General features: G+C 38.6%; 1 protein-coding gene across 14 annotated transcripts in view; it reads left to right on the plus strand.

Moving 5' to 3' along the window:
• The window catches only part of LOC126250272 (glutathione S-transferase theta-1-like), a 320818-nt gene that overhangs the window by 195786 nt on the left and 107607 nt on the right, over window positions 1-17425 (plus strand). For 3 of the 14 annotated variants that reach the window (XM_049951545.1, XM_049951550.1, XM_049951547.1), the window contains one exon: window positions 8204-8414. The exons of 8 other annotated variants lie outside the window; for them this stretch is intronic. The gene's annotated coding sequence lies outside the window, so the exon portion shown is untranslated. Of the gene's footprint in view, window positions 1-7900; window positions 8415-17111; window positions 17214-17425 lie in introns of those variants that run through there. 3 more of the 14 variants (XM_049951555.1, XM_049951551.1, XM_049951546.1) reach the window with 3 other exon arrangements.

Raw genomic sequence — 17425 nt, forward strand, 5'->3', positions numbered from 1 at the left:
GCGCAATTTTATTTCCCTTGTTGTCTGGCATAGCCTTTTAACAGAGAACACATTTCTGTATGACTTTGTGCACTTTTCGCCTTATATTTGGGAAGTAACAATAATATCTAATCTTATTAGCACACTTTACAACACCAACATGACCCTAGGTCAAATGTGTAAACCAAATTAATTGTTCTTCATATTCTTCGGGTATGCAGACACACCACTTTGGATTCTCACCCTTCCCAGATTTAAAAAATAAAATATTATTCACAAGCCGGTAGTATTCCAAATTGACCATAGGATTTTGTTGATTGAATTGTCGTATTATAGCATCCCATCGTCGATCCTTCTTCTGAAGCTGAGCCATTGTCTTACATAAATGAATATAATATAACCTGTAATTATTTTCTTGAAGAAGAAGCACTGGAAATTCTGCCTTATTATTTACATCCAGTTCAGGTGTTATTCCTTCTGGAGATTTTGACAACGCGTCAGCTATAATATTTTCTTTTCCGTCTACATGAATAATTTGAAACTGATATTCTTGCAGCGCCAGTGTCCACCTTGACAAGCGAGGATGCAGCAACTTACAAGTTTGTAAAAAGGCTAGTGATTGGTGGTCACAATAAACGGCTATCCTTGAGCCATATACATAATAATTAAACCTTTTCAAAGACCAAATAACTGCTAAAGCTTCCAATTCCATAGTGGTATATGCTCTTTCACAGGTGGATAAAACTCTGCTAGCAAATTCAATTGGACAAAAGGTTTTTACACCATCGATGTACCTAATTTGAAACAAACAAGATCCTAATCCTACATCTGATGAATCAGTGGCTAAACAGAATCCGACATTCATATCAGGGTGGTATAATAACGGAGCATTTATCAGTTGATCCTTAATTTCACAAAAAGGCTTTTCACAATCATTAGACCATTGCCATGGTACATCTTTCCTCAGGAGCCGGTTTAGTGCTTCAGAGTTCATTGCTTGAGTTTTAATAAATCGACGAAAAAATGAAGCCAAGCCTATAAAGCCTTTCAGTTGTCTTCTGTTTCTTGGAGTTGGAAAATTTTTTATCGCACTAATCTTCACTTCTGTTGGAAGAATGCCTTTTGCATTAATCATATGTCCTAAGAATTTAATTCTCTGTAGAGAAAATTGGGATTTTTTTAGATTTGCAGTTATACCAGTTTGTTTGAACACAGCAAAAATCCTCCTAATAAGTTGTACATGTTCCTCCCAAGTTTTAGAGGCAATTAATAGATCGTCCACAAAAATTGTTATTCGATTACGTAGTTCTGGTCCTAAGCCATAGTCCAACGCAGAAATAAAAACTCCAGAGCTGATATTGAGACCAAACGGAACGACCTTGAACTGATAGCTTCTCCCTCCATATATAAAAGCAATATATTTTCTTGAGTCCTTGTCTAACTGGACTTGCCAGAACGAAATTCTCAAATCAATATTGGTTAAATAGGATACATCTTGAAATTTCTGTATTAACTCATCGAAGTTCTCCGGATGTGTGCGCACAAGTACTATAATTTTGTTAATTTCCCTTGCATCTAATACCAATCGAACTTTTCCTCCTAGCTTTGGTACAACAAGCAACGGAGAACAATATGGGCTGTTCAACGGTTCAATAAGATTCCAGTTTAACATTTTTTGTATCTCTTCCTGAACTGGTTGTTTTAATCGCCAGGGAATGGGATAGTGTGTGCGGCAAAATGTCTTATGGGGCTTAATCTGTAATGTACAAACATATCCTCTAATAATTCCGGGCTTTTCATCGAAAACTGACTCATATTCTGTTAATATATTGAATAATTGTTCCCTCTGACTATCCGTTAAGCAATCTGACTCAGCAATCTTCTGTTCGACTGTTTGTCTGAAATCCTCTACTTGAATTGACTTGATCAGCAGTCGGTACATATTATTATTTTCAGCACAAATCAACTGCACAGCAGCACCACGGAAATATCGCTCATACACTGCCTCCTTTCTCAGTAAGATCAGTGTAACAAATTGATCTTCGATTTTAAAATGCACCTTTCCTTCTACCAAGTCCAACTTGTAATTGCAGGCTTGCAGAGTTCCAATGCCCAGAATACAATCTATTAACAACTTTTCCACTACAAGGAATGTGCATTGTTTAGCTACATTTCCCAATTTTATCTCTATAAGCGTTTGTATCTTGACGTTCCGGGATTTTGCTCCCACTGCACCTATAACTCAGCAATTTCGTACTGGTAGGACAGGGATTTTCTTAATTTTACTAATTCTGTGAAACAAAGTTCTGGATACTACATCTATAGATGAAGCTGTGTCCAATACAACATTGGTTAAAATTCCTCCCACTTCTGTGATGATTTCAGACACAGGAACCCTTTTATCTTCAACTACACAGGCCTCTAAGTCTCTCGTCAATTCATCTGTCATTAATTCGCCTTCATTATATCTCAACATTGCCACGGAATTAATTTCGTTTAAAACAGGTTTGCCCCTTTTGTATTCCCCAGCCCACTTTACGGAGCATAAAGTGGCCCTCTTCAGTTTAAATGTCGATTATTATTTCCTATTGAATCATCTACTACTTGTTGTTGATGACTGGTTGTGTTATTTGCTTCAAATCGAGGGTCAGAATTTCTGTACGCATTATTATTATTTGAAAAGTGCTGGTTCTGATAATCTCTTCCATTTCCAAACATTGGGTTGTATCTGCGACCTGTTCGATTGTCTCTGAATCTGCCCCTCGCTGCACTGTTATTGAAATTTCCATTTCTGTTGCAATTGTTTCCGTTGAATCTCTGACTATTCCTAGTATAATAATTATTAAATCCGTTTCCGTTCTGGTTTGCGTTTGGTGCCTCAATCGCTCTTCTCTGCATAACCGGTTGTCTTGGCCGATGTTCATCTTCCTCGATCATATATATAGTGTCAAGTGTAGTCATGAAAGAGTGAAGGTCATGCTCATTAATATACAGCATTCTATTTCTGATGCTGGTCGGAAGTCGAGATTTTAATATGCCAATCACGTCTTTTAGAGGCATAGGCTTATCCCAATACCGCGATTTGTTTATATATTTCTCAAAGTATTTCTTTAAAGACCCACGTGAAAAGGAAAAAGGTTCCGGGTATAATACCTCCTGCCTTAAATGTTCTTGTACTCCTTCGGACCAGTTTTTGGATAAAAATGCTCGTTCAAAATCTTCATATGTGTCCCAAGCTGATATCATATCAGATGCCCATATAGCTCCTGACCCCTGAATATCACCGGTCACGAAACTAACCTTTTGCCACTCACTCCAATTCTTTGGCAGTACTCCCCTAAAACTTCTTATAAACACTACGGGATGAACATTTTTCTTGTCTGGGTTATAGATCTGGAATTGACGATGTTTCAGCATTTTCTCCTCAGTATTGCTTTTACAATTATAGTCATTATGACTACCCTCATAGTGTTGTGATTGATGTTGATTGCAAAAACGAATGTGTGCATTAATGTCCTGTCTGTACTTGATCGGTTAAATAATGTAGCTTCATTGATAGATCTTGTTATGGGTTCATTTCCTTGCGTGGAACACAAATCTTCTCGAGATAGATTTAAAGATCTATCAATGTTTTCTTTCCATTGTTTAAGTTCTTTGCCTAGTTGTTCTCTGGCTTATCGAAAACCTTTACTAAATAAATTTTCTTCAGAACTTTCGGTCATAGATTGTATAGCTGCTCTGACCGTAGGTTCAATATTGTCTGAAGAAATGTTTTGCCTTTCCAAACTTAACTGCGAGAATTTTCCCGTGAGAATGTTTACCTTATGATCAACCTTGTCTTGCCTCTCCTTTATGTTATTTATGGATATATCCAAATTTTGGATGTCCTTCGGGATCTTGTCTTGTGATTGTCTCAAATCCTGCATATCTGCTGACATCTCATTTACTTGTTGCTTTAATTTTGTCTCAAATCCTGCATATCTGCTGACATCTCATTTACTTGTTGCTTTAATTCATCTTGAACTTCAACTAATACCGGACTTACCGCCATAGAACATTGCATCTATTCTTGTGCTTGAACCATCTGTGGGATTGACTCCACCTGCTCTTTAATAGTATCAAGCTTAGTAGCAACATACTCGGTTAGCTCTAGGCGTAACTTCTTCGCATTTTCATTACACTGCTGAGTGACTTGCTCAATTTGAGCAGCTAATCTTAATTCTGTTTTTTCATTCTGAATTTTCAATTCTTCCGCAGTTTAATTTAATTTATCATCAAGTTTCTGAAAACTCTGTACTAATTTATTATTTAGTTCCGCTAGATGAGCTTCTAATTGCTCCTGGACTTTCACTTGATTGGCTGCTAATTGTTCATTTCCCTTTTAGTCTCTATTTGCGCTTTAGTTAAGTCTGTTACATTTTTGGCTAACAGTGTTAACTGCTGCATGATTACAGTCAATGGGTTTATTTCGTCCTGCTCAGATGACATCGAAACACTTAAGCTTTGTTGTGGGGCCTGACTATTGCTGCCGCTAGGCACTACTTCAGTTAAGCTAGCGACTAATGTTTCACTAACCTCAGAAACAGCTGAGGGCTGTTGTGATTCGCTCTGCTGTTGCATTGCCATTTTATAAGCCGCTCTAGTAAGAACCATTAATACACAGAACAACAAATATATAAAGTCATTCGCATCTGAGTTAATAATGTCACTGACCTAAACTTTGCATAATACTCACTTATAATAAACACTTCCTATCTAAAGTTCAACCCAATCAATCTGATTCAAACCGATAGACATTTAAATTACTACTACTACTACGCGATCAGGCCCAGTGGACCACACGCATCTACAAGTTTCCTCCTCCACTGTATTCTGTCCATTGCTGCTATCCGCCATTCGTCCACATCTATTGACATTTGTTTTAAATCTTCATGGAGTCTATCCCTCCAACGCTTCTTGGGTCTCCCTGGCGGTCTCTTTCCTGTAGGTGTGAAATCCAGGAGCTTCCGAGGCCATCTGTGATCTTCCATCCGGGCCACATGGCCAGCCCACTGCATTTGTTTGGCTTTGACAGCTCCTGCTATGTTGGGCTGCTGGTATAGTTCCTCAAGCTCTCGGTTGTATCTGATCCTCCATTCCCCTGTATCTGCATCCAGAACCGGACCGAAGATCTTCTGAAGCACTTTTCTCTCAAAGACAAGGAGCTTATGGAAGTCCTGTTTCCGGATACTCCATGTCTCACAGCCATATAGAACAACAGGCTGGATCAGGGTTTTGTACAGTCGAATCTTGAACTGTCTGGAGAGAGATTTGGACCGAAGCAGTTGTGCTGGGCTGTGGTAAGATCGGTTTCCTGCTTGTATTCTGGCATTGATCTCTGCTTCACATGACGAGTTCTCAGTGAAAAGTGCCCCTAGGTATTTGAATTCTTGCACTCTCTTGTAGGAATGGTCCCCAACCTGCAGTGATTGTAGATGATCAGCAGTCTGACAATGACCACGCGTCATAACGAGGTACTCTGTCTTAGCTTCGTTTATGTTTAGCCCAAATTTGCTGGCAGCCTCCATTAGTGCTTTGATCATATTCTCCAACTCCTCTTCCGATCTAGAGAGTAAACAGATGTCGTCTGCATAGGCTAAGTATGCCAGTCTCTTTCCTTCGATTTCAATCCCTTCGTTCTCTTGGAAGGTCTCGCGTATGGTCTTCTCGAGGGTAAAGTTGAACAGGATAGGGGACAACCCAACTCCTTGCCTGAGTCCTGTCACAATTTCAAATTCCTCAGTTACGCGATTTCCCATCCTCAACTTTGCATGTGTCTCGTTCAGACAGATCTTTATCAGATTGATGAGTTTCTCTGCTATGCCAAACTCCCTTAAACAGTTGAGCAGGCTCTTACGATGTATGCAATCATAGGCCTTCTTAAAATCAACGAATAAAATATGCTAATCTTTACCATATTCACCCAGTTTCTCAGTGAGCTGCCGGAGACTGAAGATGTGATTTACTGTTGACCGTCCTGGCCCGAAACCTCCCTGGTACTCCCCAATCACCGATTCTGCCACTGGCTGAATTCTATGTATGAGGCAATTGGACAGGATCTTATAGCAGACGTTAAGCAGGGCGATTCCTCGATAGTTGTCACATTTCAGTTTGTCGCCCTTAAATAGTTATTCTAAATTTCTATCTACAAAAATTTAATTGTATATTGTCTGGCCTGAATGACGTTATCGTAGGTTGTGGCGAAATTGTGACTTCTGGAACAGGCCTCGTCTTCTTTTCTCTCGTGCACATGAAACATAAAATTCACACAATGTTTAAGTAATGCTCAAAAATGTATCCTGTCACAGTGAAGCCAAATTTAATATTTTTTTTGTGGGATCTAAAATTTAAAAAACCTCTCTCATACCGGCCTGATTTAGCTTCACTGATCAGGATAGTAAAAACATGCGTATGTTAACGGAATTTTCAATCACAAAGCAGGCTTATCACATTCACACAGTTCAATACTGTTCTATCCTGATTAAATTGAGCTTAACTTAAATTCCATAAGGCAGTGAAGCAATTTCGAAGTCTCGGTGCGACGAAAATTGTCAGTCGATCTCCTGGAAACATTTGTAATAATTATTAACTTTCGGTGATCACATGGGGAAGACAGGAGATCTGCTGGTAAGACCGTGTTAGCCTATTTATTTGAAGTAACTGGATATCTTGAGCATACAAAATGGCAGGTCCGTCCAGTGTAAATGAGACGTTCCTCACTGATCCCGTGCAACACAGCGTAGTAAGCAGACACTGTCAATAATAATCAGTTAAATAATACGCGAACACACTTACTTTAGTTTAGTTCATGTATTAAATTCCTTCTCATACAGAATCTCATAAAGATGGCGACTAGCTCGACAATACATACATATACATCCTCCTTCTTTCACGACTAATCGGCAAGCATTCCTTCATTCTTTTCATAAGAGAAAACATAGATAGCAGAGAAGCTATTCCATGGAGTAAATGGACACTCCAAGGAATAATTGGGCTTGAAACTACTTTGCATTGATAATCGGTAAGATAAGAAGAGATATTTCGAGATATGTACTGAGTTATATAATTTATAAAATTTTCTAAAAATATTGCGGAGAAACCGCTGCAAGAGACATTACACGAGGAATAACCGAAGCTCGTGTAGACGGACAGTAACGAAAATTACATACCCACAAACAGACAAATCCATTTCTATAACGAAAATAAGACACTAAATATGGGTCTAGTGTAGCAGGGGATACAACCCGTCGGCTTTGACCAATGACGTCACAAGTCGCCAGAGAGCATGTATTACATAGATGAAAGAGCTGAGGAGAATGTTGAGAAACAAAGGAATGCGAGAGAGATAAACATTGATCTTGTCAAAAGCCGAGAAGCGATTCTTCTCAGTGTTGTAGCTCCCTTCAGTAGCTGATAAGTGTTTTTTGGCTTAAAAAAAAAACTCACGAGATAGAATAAACTGATCCTCTTTTATTAAGCAATCAATAAAAAACCAAACTAAAACATAACAGCAAAAGCTGTTATGTTTTAGTTTAGTTTTTTTATTGATTGCTTAATGAAGTAGGATCAGTTTATTCTATCTCGTGAGATTTTTTTTTAAAAAGCCAAAAAACACTTATTAGCTACTGAAGCATCTGTATTTTAGGATCAGTTTATTCTATCTCGTGAGATATTTTTTTAATAAGCCAAAAAACACTTATCAGCTACTGAAGCATATTGGTGGCATAAGAAAGTGAAATATGGTAAAATAGTGAAATATAGATAAACGATCGCTTTTAGATTCACATTCACTTATTTTAATGATAGCGCTTATTAGAACACAGAACTGCTTTATTATCTATGCCTCGATGTGAAGACATTACTATCTACCACTAAGGAATGACGTCATTGGTCAAAGCCGACGGGTTGTGTTGTATCCCCTGCTTCACTAGAGACTAGACCCATAAAATCTGCAAAAAATGGACGAATGATTGCTGCGCTCTATAATTTATAAATCATATCACAGCCACTGAGTGCACCCACGTTAATAATGGGAGGTAACCTGATATTATGTGTTTGTTCATATTGGAACTCACATGTAAAAAGAAAAAAATTGTAAATAGTTCGCAGCATAGGTCATTGAATGTAATGACGCCTCTCATTGGGTGGCACAATCAATCAGTGCCCGAACCGAAGTTCCTTAAAGGTACCAAAACATCATCGACGCGTAAACAAACGATTAAAATGTTGACGTCGTTGCAAATGGACCGGTGACGAAGGATAAATCTCACTAACTGCAACCTGGACTTTGAACAGTAAAGTGGAGGGGACACGGTAACGAAAACAACTTAGAGGAATCGTATCAGTTGTGTCGTGAGATCTGGGAAGAAGAAAACATCCCCGGCTTTTCAAGTAAGGTAAGATGCAATATCGCTCATTTGTAAAGTATCATTATTTTGAAAGACGCGTTTTACATGTAAACTAGTTCGTTCATTGACACAAGAATTTATATGAAACTCATAATCGGATAACGACTACCAGTGTTGGTTGTAAAGCTGCATGACAAGTACTAAAATACTGTAAACATGTTTCTTTATTTACAAATAATATAATGTATTCAAGTAAATAATAAGTTGTATGTAGGAAATAAACAGCAGCTACGTAATATAACTGAGGAGGCAGCAGCTTTTATTGTAAATTACATAATTAAAAGTAGCTGAAATAAGAATGAATATTCATTCCGCATTTTAGCATTAAGCAGTATGCTGATAGTTTATTGTTAATACAGTGTGCAGATTAAGTTTCTATGATTTGCTTGTCTTTTATTGATGTATACCTTGACCTATTTCACATTCCATGTCCACTTTATCCTTGATGGAATATACAGAACAAGCTGAATGAATGAGACGATTGAACCCCTACCCCATGTATGTACAGCTGCTCAATATGTAGAGTTGTATTCAAAAAGGCATCAGTGACTCTTTCATTGAGTTGCTTAATAGAAATATCTGAGTTACACAGTGTGCTGAGGATGTATTTTATTTGAGAATATGTTGGGTCAAGCTGTTAGTTGGAGCCAAAATTCCTTTGATGTGTAACTGAGTGTTGTGACCAGTGAAATTAGGGCACAAATACAGTCTTTAAATTAAGCCAGTGTGCAAATGTAAGTGCATCTTCTAAGCTGTCCCATTTTTTTTTTTTATGTTTGGTGTCACTTGATGTGGCATTACTTCATTGTAAACTATAGTAGCTAATTATCATCACAGGTGAAGAGAAAGCTGCCTGATCTTCTGTGGGAGGTGGAGGAGTACAGTATTCAGGTGTAATTTCTTAATGAAAAAGTGTTACAATTCCGTGAACAGTGCTCTTACAAAGAGATATTGGAGGGTGATACTTTGCATCTAACTGTGTGTGTAGTTCACGTAAGAGCACTGGTTGTGAAAGTCGAGGGTTCCACGTCAAGTTACTTTCCAATACAGTTATAATCTGCAGCAAACTTGCATGGGGGGAAAGGGGTAGGGGATATTGCATTTGAATGTACAGTTTTGTATACAGAGTTAAGTGGAAGAATTAATAAATAAGGGAAACATTTGGATATTTCAGTTACTGTTCTTGAAGGATTCATAAGAGGATACTAGTGACCTGCACAGAAGAAACTGTGTTGATGATCAGTATAAAAGTGAACGTACATTATCAAAGTGTTTGCAAAAGAAGAGAAACACATGTCTTATGACCTTCCTATGCACAAGATGCGTATTAGTAGCACCTGAGGAAGATAAGGTCAACTGAAACATTGTACACAGAAAAGGAACCATCAGCTGGATTCAATCAATTATACCGAGGAAAACTCTGAAATCAAATCATAAATAGTGTTTGTGTTCATATTTTACTTCCATACTGAGTGCCTTTAGTTTGATGCACACAAATTTGTTGAGGAATACTTGAGCCTTGTACAAGCAAAACGTCATTGGGTTGAAAGTATTACAGTTTTTAGACTAACTATAGATGGAAAGCTGAAAACATGTAACACAGTAGTCTTTCTATGTGAATGCTTACTGTTTGTATCTATGTCCTGTCTTGGTAACAGTGATGGTTCAGGTAAGTTGATTTGTCAGTGGAGAATAATTATGGTAATATAGACACTAAATGATACCATTGTAGCCATCTGATTTGAAAGCATTCCAGTATGAGTTAATTTGTGTAAGTTGAACTGTCTCTCCATTACATTATGAAAATGAGTTGACTCGCCTTTTCATGGTTTAATATTCTGAAGGAAAGTAGTACAGGTGCAAATAATATATTTAACTCAGGTTTTATCCAGTAGGATATGTGCCACGAACTTGAGGATTTCATGTAAAAAGCACAGAACTAGATGAGTATCCTGTACAATAAACCAAATGATTTTGAAAATTGTGTGTTTGTGATAGATAATGCATCAGTTCATTTGGCACTGTTATTTTTCATTGGATTTGCTGTTGATAGGGAGAAATTTGAAAGAAATTACTGTTTGCATTCTGTAACTGTGACAGAAATGTTCTATGCATGTGGAGCACATCATTGCCAATTGTTTAAAAAATGGATAGAACATGCAAAAAAAAATAAATTAATTAATAAATGTGAAAATGATGTGTGTGTGTTTTGGAAAATCATACACCATGGAGCACTAGCGCAATGTTTATCAAACTTTATAGACTTTATCATAGGCCTAACTGGTATTAAACAATGGAAAATGCAGGATGGAATAATGGTAGTGTTATGAAAAGGATAGATTACTACTCACCATGTAGAGGAGATGTTGATTCACAGACAGGCACAACGAAAACACTGCTATATATTTGAGCTATTGGCAAAAGGCCTTCTTTTAACAACACTTTAGGAAAAGGGTAGATTGCTGCTCACTGTTAAGATGACCTGCTGAGCTGCACACACGCACAGGAATGTGACTGTCACCTGAATAACAATCTGGAGGAGCGAGGAAGGGGGAGGGATAGGAGAGTACGGGTGGGGGAGAGGAGAGTGCTGTCTGGTGATGCATGCTGAGACTAGTGGCTGCCAGGGGCAGTGTCTGGAGGGGGGGGTGCGGTGGGAACAAGAATGAAGAGCAGAAAAAGAGAGAAGCCGGGACGGGGAAAGGATGGGTGGGTACATTGTCAGAAGGCAGCACACAAAGAGGGTGAGGGAATGTGAAAAGGGAGGAGGTGGAGGTGGCAAGACGAGGGACTGGGAACTGTTGGGTGGAGGGTTTGGGGACAGTAGCATGCTGTAGGTTGAGGTCAGGATGATGATGGGAGCAGTTTTGGTTGTCATACTAATATAAAACGTTGTGTAATGGCTGCAACAGAGCTGTATACAACATGGCTGCTTTCACAGATGGCCTGGCCTTTGATGGGATAAGAAAGCCTATAAATAAAATCCCTCTCTTACGGCCTTGCCACCTGGGGATGGTGTATTTGCAGTGACAAGAGCCCCCTTTCCAAGTATGCTGTAGGTCTCACCAAAGCTTCCACAGACTGGCACTACTCCCAAGGCCTACTCCACAAACAGATTTCCTGTGCTGTCTCCCCACACCGAAGAGCCAGCTACAAAAGAGTGTCTATGTCACCCAGTACCACCCTGGACAGTAACAACTGAACCACATCCTCCATCACGACTTTGATTGTTATATGTCATCATGCCACCAATTGAGGGACATCGTGCCCAAGGTCCTCCCCATCCCACCAGAAGTGGTGTTCCTATGCCCACTCAACCTCCGCAACATCCTGGTCAATCCCTGTGACACTTCCAATACCAATCCCTTGCCCATTGTATCCCAGACTTGCTCTTTGGATGACAAATCATGGGACAGGTATGCTGTTCAAGAATCTAACCATTCCTCAAGATGCCTGTGTGCACTGCAGTGTGTTTTCTTTCATGAACATGCCATTTACTACCCTGCTCATAAAGTGTATGACATCAGGCTTTACCATTGTTGCCACATACTGCTGACCATTCAGCCTATCTTCAACAATTACCAAATCTGCCCTATTTTCATATCCAATAGCTCCCACACAATTACTCAAGGAGTTGGGGATGGAAGGATTGCAAGAATTGCTGCTTCCTGTGATCTTTCACCAGGGCATTTATGTGCACGTTGGCCATGATCTGACTGTTTTGACAGACATCACAAATAGCCACTCAGTGTCCCAGTTGACCCTGCCTGTATATCATGCAAGTATATTTTGTCTGTGGTATGGTGTCAGTGGTAAACAATGCAAGAAAAATGATAACTTTAGATCCCATCCCACTTTCCAGTAATCCGTTCTCGAAGTTTGTAGTGGCACTGTACCAAAACCTTTGCCTGAATTTAGATGTTTTCCTTTGTCTATTCACCAGTCAGTCAAAGAGTCCTACAATCCTCTTGTGCTGAAGTTCTCCTGGAAAGATGGCTTCCTCTTCCTCTTACCATACTCTTGTCCTGAGTTCATTTCATCTCCACTCATTCTGCCATCCTCTGAGCATGCCGTGTTTCAATCTCCCTAGAAACATTCCTATAATGTTGCACTTGCTGCAGTCATCGTCTACTTGCACCATTGTTCACCTGTAGGAATGGCTTTTTCATGTGTTGAAAATGTTAAATAAGCTCACATAACTATGAAATTTTTATTAACATGCCATTGAAATCTTTGATTGTTAGTTTGGTAGAGTTGCATTAAAATGTAATGCTTTCCGGGTCTTTAAGCATATTGTATATTTTTTGTTGTTACTGATATACTAAAATAACTTGTAGAAAATATTACAAAGCTTTACATAAGCTGTAATGTTACCTCATGACATGTAGATACTATAAGATTTTGATATGAGCCACTTAGGCCCGGCAAACAATAGAGACTCAATCTGGAAACAAGATACTAGTTGAATGACTTATAAGTTGTTCATAAGAAACAATTTAATTCATAATTTGACAAATACCAATGTTACAAGTGAACTTCAGAAGTCAATATTAAATCTCAAATTGACTGAATGTTGTTGTTGTTATTGTCTTCAGTCCTGAGACTGATTTGATGCAGCTCTCCATGCTACTCTATCCTGTGCAAGCTTCTTCATCTCTCAGTAATTACTGCAACCTACATCCTTCTGAATCTGTTTAGTGTATTCATATCTTGGTCTCCCTCTGCGATGTTTACCCTCCACGCTGCCCTCCAATGCTAAATTTGTGATCCCTTTATGCCTCAGAACATGTCCTACCAACTGGTCCCTTCTTCTTGTCAGGTTGTGCCACAAACTCATCTTCTCCCCAATTCTATTCAATACCTCCCCATTAGTTATGTGATCTACCCATCTAATCTTCAGCATTCTTCCACATTTCGAAAGCTTGTATTCTCTTCTTCTCCAAACTATTTATCGTCCATGTTTCACTTCCATACATGGCTACACTCCATACAAATACTTTCAGAAATGACTTCCTGACACTTAAATATATACTTGATGTTAACAAATTTCTCTTCTTCGGAAATGCTTTCCTTGCCATTGCCAGTCTACATTTTATATCCTCTCTACTTCGACCATCATCAGTTATTTTGCTCCCCAAATAGCAAAACTCCATTACTACTTTAAGTGTCTCATTTCCTAATCTAATTCCCTCAGCATCACCTGATTTAATTCAACTACATTCCATTATCCTTACTTTGCTTTTGTTGATGTTCATTTTATATCCTCCTTTCAAGACACTGCCCATTCTGTTCAACTGCTCCTCCAAGTCCTTTGTTGTCTCTGACAGAATTACAATGTCATCGGCGAACCTCAAAGTTTTTATTTCTTCTCCATGGATTTTAATACCTACACAGAATTTTTCTTTTGTTTCCTTTACTGCTTGCTCAATATACAGATTGAATAACATCGGGGAGAGGCTACAACCATGCTTGCTCAATATACAGATTGAATAACATCGGGGAGACGCTACAACCCTGTCTTACTCCCTTCCCAACCACTGCTCCCTTTCATTCCTATCAACTCTTATAACTGCCATCTGGTTTCTGTACAAATTGTAAATAGCCTTTCGCTCCCTGTATTTTACCCCTGCCACCTTCAGAATTTGAAAGAGCGTTTTCCAGTCAACATTGTCAAAAGCTTTCTCTAAGTCTACAAATGTTGAAACATAGGTTTACCTTTCCTTATTCTACTTTCTAAGACAAGTCGTAAGGTCAGTATTGCCTCACGTGTTCCAACATTTCTACGAAATCCAAACTGATCTTCCCCGAGGTCGGCTTCTACCAGTTTTTCCATTCGTCTGTAAAGAATTCGCGTTAGAATTTTGCAGCCATGGCTTATTAAACTGATAGTTCGGTAATTGTCACATCTGTCAACACCTGCTTTCTTTGGGATTGGAATTATTATATCCTTCTTGAAGTCTGAGGGTATTTCGCCTGTCTCATACATAATGCGCACCAGATGGTTGAGTTTTGTCAGGACTGGCTCTCCTAAGGCTGTCAGTAGTTCTAATTGAATGTTGTCTACTCCCGGGGCCTTGTTTCGACTCAGGTCTTTCAGTGCTCTGTCAAACTCTTCACGCAGTATCGTATCTCTGATTTCATCTTCATCTACATCCTCTTCCATTTCCCTTATATTGTCCTCAACTACATCACCCTTGTATAGACCCCCGATATACTCCTTCCACCTTTTTGCTTTCCATTCTTTGCTTAGAACTGGGTTTCCATCTGAGCTCTTGATATTCATACAAGTGGTTCCCTTTTCTCCAAAGGTTTCTTTAATTTTCCTGTAGGCAGTATCTATCTTACCCCTAGTGAGATAAGCCTCTACATCCTTACATTTGTCCTCTAGCCATCCCTGCTTAGCCATTTTGCACTTCCTGTTCTCATTTTTGAGACGTTTGTATTCCTTTTTGCCTGCTTCATTTACTGCATTTTTATATTTTCTCCTTTCATCAATTAAATTCAATATCTCTTCTGTTACCCAAGGATTTCTATTAGCCCTCGTCTTTTTACCTACTTGATCCTCTGCTGCCTTCACTACTTCATCCCTCAGAGCTACCCTTTCTTCTTCTACTGTATTTCTTTCCCCCATTCCTTTCAATTGTTCCCTTATGCTCTCCTTGAAACTCTGTACAACCTCTGGTTTAGTCAGTTTATCCAGGTCCCATCACCTTAAATTCCCACCTTTTTGCAGTTTCTTCAGTTTTAATCTACAGTTCATAACCAATAGATTGTGGTCGGAGTCCACATCTGCCCCTGGAAATGTCTTACAATTTAAAACCTGGTTCCTGAATCTCTGTCTTACCATTATATAATTTATCAGAGACCTTCCAGTATCTCCAGGCTTCTTCCATGTATACAACCTCCTTTTACGATTATTGAACCAAGTGTTAACTATGATTAAGTTATGCTCTAAAATTCTACCAGGCGGCTTCCTCTTTCATTCCTTACCCCATTCCATATTCGCCTACTATGTTTCCTTCTCTTTCTTTCCCTACTGTCAAGTTCCAGTCACCCATGACTATTAAATTTTCGTTTCCCTTCACTACCTGAATAATTTCTTTTATCTCATCATACATTTCATCAATTTCATCATCATCTGCAGAGCTAGTTGGCATATAAACTTGTACTACTGTAGTAGCCATGGGCTCCGTGTCTATCTTGGCCACAATAATGCGTTCACTATACTGTTTGTAGTAGCTTACCCGCACTCCTATTTTTTTATTCATTATTAAACCTACTCCAGCATTACCCCTATTTGATTTTGTATTTATAACCCTGTATTCACCTGACCAAAAGTCTTGTTCCTCCTGCCACCGAATTTCACTAATTCCCGCTATATCTAACTTTAACCTGTCCATTTCCCTTTTTAAATTTTCTAACCTACCTGCCTGATTAATGGATCTGACATTCCACACTCCGATCCGTAGAATGCCAGTTTTCTTGCTCCTGATAACGACGTCCTCCTGAGTAGTCCCCGCCCGGAGATCCGAATGGGGGACTGTTTTACCTCCGGAATATTTTACCCAAGAGTATGCCATCATCATTTAACCATACAGTAAAGCTGCATGGCCTTGTGGAAAAATTATGGCTGTAGTTTCCCCATGCTTTCAGCTGTTCGCAGCACCAGCACAGCAAGGCCGTTTTGGTTAGTGTTACAAGGCCATCTGTATCTCTGAGGCACGCAAGCCTCCCCACCAATGGCAAAGTCCGTGGTTCATGGTTCATGGGAGGGGGGGGGGGGGAGGACTGAATATATATATGTGTGTGTGTGTGTGTGTGTGTGTGTGTGTGTGTGTGTGTGTGTGTGTGCAAAATTCTTTGACCTCTTTATTAATAATAACAATTTTAATTAGGGTCAATACATTGTTAAAGTAACAAAAAAGTTTAACAAACATTGCATTTGGGAGTATTATTCACTGTGTTTATTTGCTTGAAAAAATGTAAGGAAATTTTGCATCTCTTTATTACAATCTTACAGAATAATTTTTAGTTCAATTGTGTTGAAAAATTTTTATTGTGTAAAGGTTTTGCAACACTTATAAAAGTTTAAAATTTATATCTGATCATCTTACACAGGCCTTTTGTTACCATGGTGGGGGGGGGGGGGGGGGGGGGGGAGATACTTTATGCCCTCCTTTTGAAAATATTGTAATCTAGTCTGGCACTGTACATTTTAAAATTTGGAGGAAAATATATTTATTGTGATTAGTAATTTCTTATATGAGGTTCTGTAACTTTTAAATTTTTCAATAAAACTTAACCCAAAAATTTATGTTTAAGTTGTGAATGTAATTTTTTGCAACAAATGTCATATTCATATATTCAGATTCAGGCCTCTTCTTATGAGTTTATGTAATTTTAAAAAGTATGTTGTGAATGAAAATCAATGGCAATAAACGAAATTTGTATATTTTAAATTTTTTGTGATGGTCATAAAGTACCACTCGACTCAGTGGAAACGTTACGGAAAACGCATTGGTGTTGCTAAGATAGTGCTGAAATATATTTTCATATTCTGTACCTATTAAACATCATGGAAAATGCATTGGTATTGCTAGGATTAAGGAATTGTTATGTCCTTACTTGCCAGTTCATGTGCTTCCTAAGTATATTTATCACTTAAGAGAGAAAAACACATTTCAGGTGATATACACAACTGCAAAGAAGATGAAGAAATAATTACTACATAGCATTTGCGGTTTTGTTTAAGGTTCAAGATGTAATTCCACTTTGTGCCAGAAATAAGTAAGTTCACCATGGCTATAAAGCAATAGTTTGGAAACACTCAGAAATTACTACATAAATGTGAAATGAATTAACTATTCAGTGGGGAAAGAGCCCCCCCCCCCCCTCTACCTTTTGTATAATACATAGGTAACTATGCAGTGTGAAGAAGACTCAGCAGATGTGTGTGCAGTGATAGATATTGAGTAACTTAGACAATGATAAACCAGACC

Source organism: Schistocerca nitens, chromosome 1 (genome assembly GCF_023898315.1).
Source record: "Schistocerca nitens isolate TAMUIC-IGC-003100 chromosome 1, iqSchNite1.1, whole genome shotgun sequence".
NCBI classification, from domain to species: Eukaryota; Metazoa; Arthropoda; class Insecta; order Orthoptera; family Acrididae; genus Schistocerca; species Schistocerca nitens.